This window comes from Hyaena hyaena, unplaced genomic scaffold (genome assembly GCF_003009895.1).
Source record: "Hyaena hyaena isolate Hyena2069 unplaced genomic scaffold, ASM300989v1 scaffold_65, whole genome shotgun sequence".
Lineage (NCBI taxonomy): Eukaryota > Metazoa > Chordata > Mammalia > Carnivora > Hyaenidae > Hyaena > Hyaena hyaena.
Window position 1 is genome coordinate 1,635,697 of NW_024080697.1, and position 6,284 is coordinate 1,641,980.

The 6,284-nt window shown below is 44.5% G+C and overlaps 1 long non-coding RNA gene across 1 annotated transcript; it reads right to left on the minus strand.

The window, feature by feature from the left end:
* Positions 1–2,538: 2,538 nt before the first annotated feature.
* On the minus strand, positions 2,539–5,838 carry LOC120231905. Its single transcript, XR_005528451.1, has 3 exons — positions 5,628–5,838; positions 4,047–4,224; positions 2,539–2,708 (listed from the first exon to the last, which is right to left on the minus strand). It is a non-coding gene; the product is annotated as an uncharacterized LOC120231905 (long non-coding RNA).
* Positions 5,839–6,284: the final 446 nt, after the last annotated feature.

The window sequence follows — 6,284 nt, forward strand, 5'->3', positions numbered from 1 at the left end:
GCTGGCTGGTCCCACGAGAGTGGGTGTGGAGGGAAGCTCCCCTGAAAAAGGACATTGTAGTGATGGCATGTCTGACAGTGGAAAGCTGTCTCAGGCTCTGGAGAAGTCACTCACATGCAGTGATTCCTTTTTTTTTTTTTTAAAAAACGTTTTATTTATTTCTGAGAGAGAGAGAGAGAGAGAGAGAGACAGCGTGAGCAGGGGAGGGTCAGAGGGAGAGGGAGACACAGAATCTGAAACAGTCTCCAGGCTCTGAGCTAGCTGTCAGCACAGAGCCCGACGCGGGGCTCTAACCCCTGATCATGACCTGAGCCGAAGTCGGCCACCCAACTGACTGAACCATCCAGGTGCCCCCACAGTGATTCCTAACTCTGGATGCCTCTAAAATACCCCGGGGAGTTTTGTAAAGAAAATCCCATGAGCTGGTCCCCATCTATGAGATTCTGATTCTCTCGGCTCATGGGAGTGGCTGTGTGGATCCTTGGAATTTTAACTATGCCCCCAGGTGACTGTGATGTGGGGGGAGGGGTGATCCCCAGGCTGGTGACCATCTCCACCCCCACCCACTCCCACCCCTGGGAATTCCCATGCCTCTGGCCCAGAGCTGTTCTGCGCTCCTTTCTAATTTTGGGAGTCCACATGCGTGGTATGGGTATGTAGTCCCATGGACTTGCTTCCATTCTGTCCCCTTGCAATCCACTCTGAGACACAGCAGCCAGAGAGATGCTCTTTAAATCTAAATCAGATCCCATCATCAGTGTGTCAGCTTGAGATTCTAACACCTCACCGTGGCCAACAGGGCCCTGCCATTCCCCGTCACTCTCATCCCTCGTGGCACTAGACCCTTTCTGTTTCACAAAGCACCCAGCTGCTCCCTGCTCCCACCCTTCTCCCTACCCCTGGGGCTTTGCACTTGCTGCGCCTTCTGTCTGGGGTGCCCTGCCCCGGGCTGGTTTGTCGCTGGCTCTCCCCATCCTCTGAGCCTCAGAGCTCCTCTTTCCGGAGAGGCCTTCCCTGTGTGGTCCATGCAGCCTTCCTTCCCCGCACCCATACCTCCCTATCCCAATAATACTCTCCTAGAGAGTAAGTAAGAGCTGTGAGAACAGGGAACTTGTTTAACTGGTTGTGCCTGGCACAAATGGATTCCCAATAACTAGTTGTTGAACAAATAAGTGAATATGTACACAGAATATGTTTACACATTAAAATCATGTGTTTTTTGTACATATTACCTGTATATGATGTGATCTGAGGTCTGGAGTGGAAATGAATGGAAGGTATCAGGGAAGAGGGTATCGAAGGAAAAGGGAAAGGAACATTTATTGAGCACTGACTTGGTGCCAGGCACTGTTCTAGGGCTTTTCATTACTTTGGTCCTCATAACAAAATTCCAAGGATCCACAGCCACCATGGACCCACAGAATCAGAGTCTTGGAGGTGAGGGGGCCAACATTATTGTCCCTATTGCACAGATACAGAAACTGAGACCTAGAGAAGGAAAATTACTTACTCCAGGTTAAACTACAAACAAATGCCACAGCAGGTTATTAAACCCCAGTTTATTGGACTCCAAGGCTGTTTTGTTCATTGCATCAATCTTGAAGGAGAAATTACCTTAATCATTACCTCTCTCTACTATCAAGGAATAAAAAGCCTCTGGTGAATGTGGACCCAGATAGCAAAGGCTAATTGGTGACTGGAGCAAATTTAGCAGGCGGAGCAAAATAGATAAAGAAAGGAAAGAGAATTTATTAATAGTCTTGTCACTAGATCAATTTAAAATTCTTAATTTTATTTGTGATCAGCTAAGAATTTGTACTTGTTTCTTCTTGTTAGAAAAAAATTAAAGTTTGCTTGATTTAAGTTCTTGGAACTTACTACTTACGAGTAAGACTTCCTGGGTCATCAGAATGGCCTGACGGTACTAATAACCTTTCCGAACATCAAAATGCATAACCCAGAGGGTTATATAAACCCGAAGACATTTGGCCTCATTAACCACCAGTGAGCTAGTTCATTTGCATCTTCTATCTTAAACTTCCACATTTAATTTCTAGCCAAAGGACTAGAATATATCTTTATAATATGCTTTAAAAATATCCCCAGGGGGTGCCTAGGTAGCTCAGTCTGTAGAGTGCCTGACTCTTGGTTTAGACTAAGGTCATGATCTGATAGTTTCATGGGTTTGAGCTCTGCACCTGGCTCTGGGCTGGCAGCAGGGAGCCTGCTTGGGATTCTCTGTCTTTCTCTCTGCCCCTCCCCAACTCGGGCTTTCTCTGTCTCTCTCAAAATAAATAAATAAACTTAAAAAAATATGTATCCCCATACCTTGTTTTGTACCCAGATTCTCTATAATCTTAATCTCTGGGAACCATTTCTATTCTGAGCCACAGAATGCCTTTTGTTATTTTTAAATGTCAGAGCTGAGTCTCAATTAAATCTGATCAAAATACATCAAGCCATTAAGCACGGTACAAAGATGAGTTAGACACCCTCCTTGCCCATAAAATGCAAACAGTGGAATACTTAGCTGCAGGGATCGTCACAGAGAGGCTTATGTTTAGTTAGGCAAGGACCAGCAAGTGAGATATAAACACAATGTGGAGAACCCAGGATGAGAAGTTGTCATGGTTCATTCTGTAGGCAATGAGGAGCTGTACTGATTAGGGCTCTTCCGTTTCAACAGGCAGTAACCAATTCTGAGTTAACTGAAAAGAAAAAGGGGGCAATCTGTTAGAAGGATAGCAGGGAGTTTATAGAATTGAAGGAAGAACTAACTGATCAGGCAAGAGGATATCTCCAGAGTATGAACTCAAGACTCAATTTCAAACCTCCCATTCCTGAATCCCCACTGAAAATTCAGATTTCCAGGAGAGTCTGATTGGCTTTACTTGGGTCATGTGCCCACCTCAGGGGATCTGGGATTGATTGTCCTCCAGAATTTTGCAGAACAGGGAAAGGGAGATGGTTCCCAAAGGAAGAGATGCCAGCCAGACCACCGCTGCATGCGCTAGTAGCCACTGCATACTTTTAAGCAGAAATGACATGGCCCAGCAACGTGAGCACATTTATTGACCCCTATGTTTGAAAATGAGGAAAACCGCAGTTTTGAGAGGTTAGATGACTCTTCTCAAGAGGAAAAGCTCTTTTTAAACACTAAATCCGGTTTCTCTCTCCTATGTGATTTTCCTATGCTCTAGAATCATTGGTTCAGCTCTGAAGTGTTTAAAGAAAGAGAGAGGTAGGAGATGAGTTAGCAAGCTGTTAGAGTCACCCAACATGGAAGGCTGAGCCAAGTGGGAAGAGGAAGGAAGCAACTAGACTTGAGACGCAAGGCCTCAAAAAGTAGTTTGCAAAAGAGACAGAGCATTAGAATCACCGGGCACCTTGTTAAAAACACCAATTCTGAGAGTCCACTTCTGGCCTGAACCAGAACGCGCCCTGGGTGGCGACGGAGAGTAAAACACACACCCATCCGGTGGTGGTAATCATTTTGCAATATATAAGTATATCAAACCAACATATTGTACACCTTAAACTTACACAATATTATATGTCAATTATATCTCATAAAGCTGGAAGACATTTAAAAAACACACACCCATCCACGATATAGATGATTATTCTGCGGGCAGCTGGACACTGGTCCGTAGACAGGCATTTGGAAATCACTGACCTATTAGACCCTTTTTTCTAAATGTCCTCTGGTCCAGTTTCTTGTCTTATCTCCCTGCTGTTGCAGTTAAGTATTATCAAGGTATAGCTTTGGAGTCATTGCAATTTGTACTCATTACATTTAGAGTCATCTCTCTCCAGTATCTCTTCTGAGGTCTGAGGGATGAGAATCAGGACAAAGAGGCAGGGTGGCTCCTAGCCATCCCCTTATTTTGTCAGTATGTCTGGGGCATGTGGCTTTTGACAGGAACCTTGGGAGATGACTTTGCCAGCTTTCCCTTTGAGGAGAGTAAACGTGGGTTCTTACCCTCCCTTTCGCTGTACTAGGTCTCCACAACAAACACACCCAAGTCTGGTATTTCTGAACTTACGGCTCTGTGCTGAATACATGCTGTTCCTAGATCCAGGCTCATTTTGCAGTTTCTCCTCCTCACCGCACCCTTTGGTACTGCTGATGGGCTGATTCAGCTTTGATGTGTGATAACCTCCCTGCAGGCTCTGGGTGTTTTCTCTGTGACACTGTGGAGCAGTTCAGACTTTCAGTAATATCTGGAGTCAAAAGGAAAGGTGGTGTTTGAGAGTGGGGTCAGGTATAGGTTGGAGAACTGGATTTTTGATCTCAAGTTTCTCCCCATCTCTATTTTTACTGTGAGGGGACTCATCAGAATGAATCACTAGGCTAGAGTTTCCCAAACCTCAGTCATTTGAACACCATCCTCACGGTTTTTGCCAAATCTGTGTGCCATCTCTCTGTTATTTACTTACTATTTTTCATAAAAATCAATTTATATGTTCTGCTGGAGTACTTGCTACCACGCTAGCCTTGCCATAAGCAGTAATGTTTGTGAATAATTATTTACGAAGAATTTAGGTTATGCCATTCATGAAGTCACTGATTCACAAAATCGGGTCTGATAGGCTACCTGTAAACTTTCTCCCAATACACATTAAAATAAATACATATCTACTAAAATTGTGTAACTGTTCACCCATGTACTATTCAAAATTCTCCCATAGAAGGAGGTATATATATCATTAGGAATATATGTATCACACTCTGGGAACATTATCCTAGAAAAGCTCATGTACTGTGAGGCCTGCGTCTCCATACTCCTCAATTCATCACACGTTGGATGTCAACTATAAGAATATTTTTTGAGAGGGGCACCTGTGTAGCTCAGTTGTTAAGCATCTGACTTTGGCTCAGGTCATGATCTCATGGTTTGTGAGGTCAAGTCCCACATCAGGTGAGCTCGAGCCCTGCTTTGGATAAGCATGAGCCCTCTTTGGGTGAGCAGAGCCCCACTTTAGGTGATCCCCACTTCTCTCCCTCTCTCTCCGTCTCTTCTCTCTTTCTCTCTCTGCCCTTTGTTCACTTGTGCCCTCTCTCTCTCAAAAAAAAAGAACATTTTTTGAGAGTCTATTTAGTGGAAAACAATGTTTTTATATCTTCTTGCTGCAGAAGTTAAGTTTTGGAGCAGGAAACAGAAGCCACTCAAGGTATTTTAAGCAAGAAATATATCAATAACTTTATAATTCTGAGAAGGACCAGAGGACTGAGCACCCTCTTGGAATGAATATGAGAACACCACAGAACTGGCCTGCCAGGGGAGCTGCGACTCCTCCAGAACCAGGAGGCTACTAATAAGACAGCTTGTTTTTGTTTTTGTTTTTGTTTTTTTTAATGTTTTATTTATTTCTAGGAGAGAGAGAGAGCGAGACAGCGTGAGCAGGGGAGGGTCAGAGAGAGAGGGAGTCACAGACTGAAACAGGCTCCAGGCTCTGAGCTGGCAGTCAGCACAGAGCCCGACGCGGGGCTCGAACCCACACACCGCGAGATCATGACCTAAGTGAAAGTCGGACGCTTAACCGACTAAGCCACCCAGGTGCCCCAAGACAGCTTGGTTTAAGAATTCACCACCATGGCTGGCTGTAATCCAGGGATCACCTACCACATGTCGCTCTTCTGCCACAAGTTCTGCTCGGCACTTGTGGATCTGGAAATTGAACACTGGAATGCTGCTGTAGAGGTCCACATGGCCTTGACATTGCTTTTCAGCAGAACATAGCCGAAGCATCAGGAAGGTGACTCCAGACTCTCTTCTGCCTTTTAAATCTCTCATGAGTACATCTAATTAATGGAACTTAATTTATATAGTTCAGAACCCTAGCACAAAGGAGTACAAGAAACATAAGTTTATAGCTCTCTAGCTTTTTTTTATAATTTATTTATAAATTTATTTATTTATTTTGAGAGGCAGAGAAAAAGTGAGTTGGGGAGGGGCAGAGATAGAGGGGGAGAGAGAGAGAGAGAGAGGACCCTAAGCAGGCTCCACACTGTCAGTGCAGAGTCTGACGCAGGGCTACAACTCACGAACTGCCAGATCATGGACTTGAGCCAAAGTCAGACCCTTAACCGACTGAGCCACCAATGTGCCCCTATAGCTCTCTAACTTTTAAGAAGACCAGTGAAAAGTGGGACTGGATACTGAGAGTCAGTTTAATCATATCCAACACATTACCTGCCAGTGGCAGCTCTGCTCTGAACTAAGGAATCAGTAAGCCAAGGGAAAAAAAACAAGGTCAATGCAGGTTCTTATATTATCAAA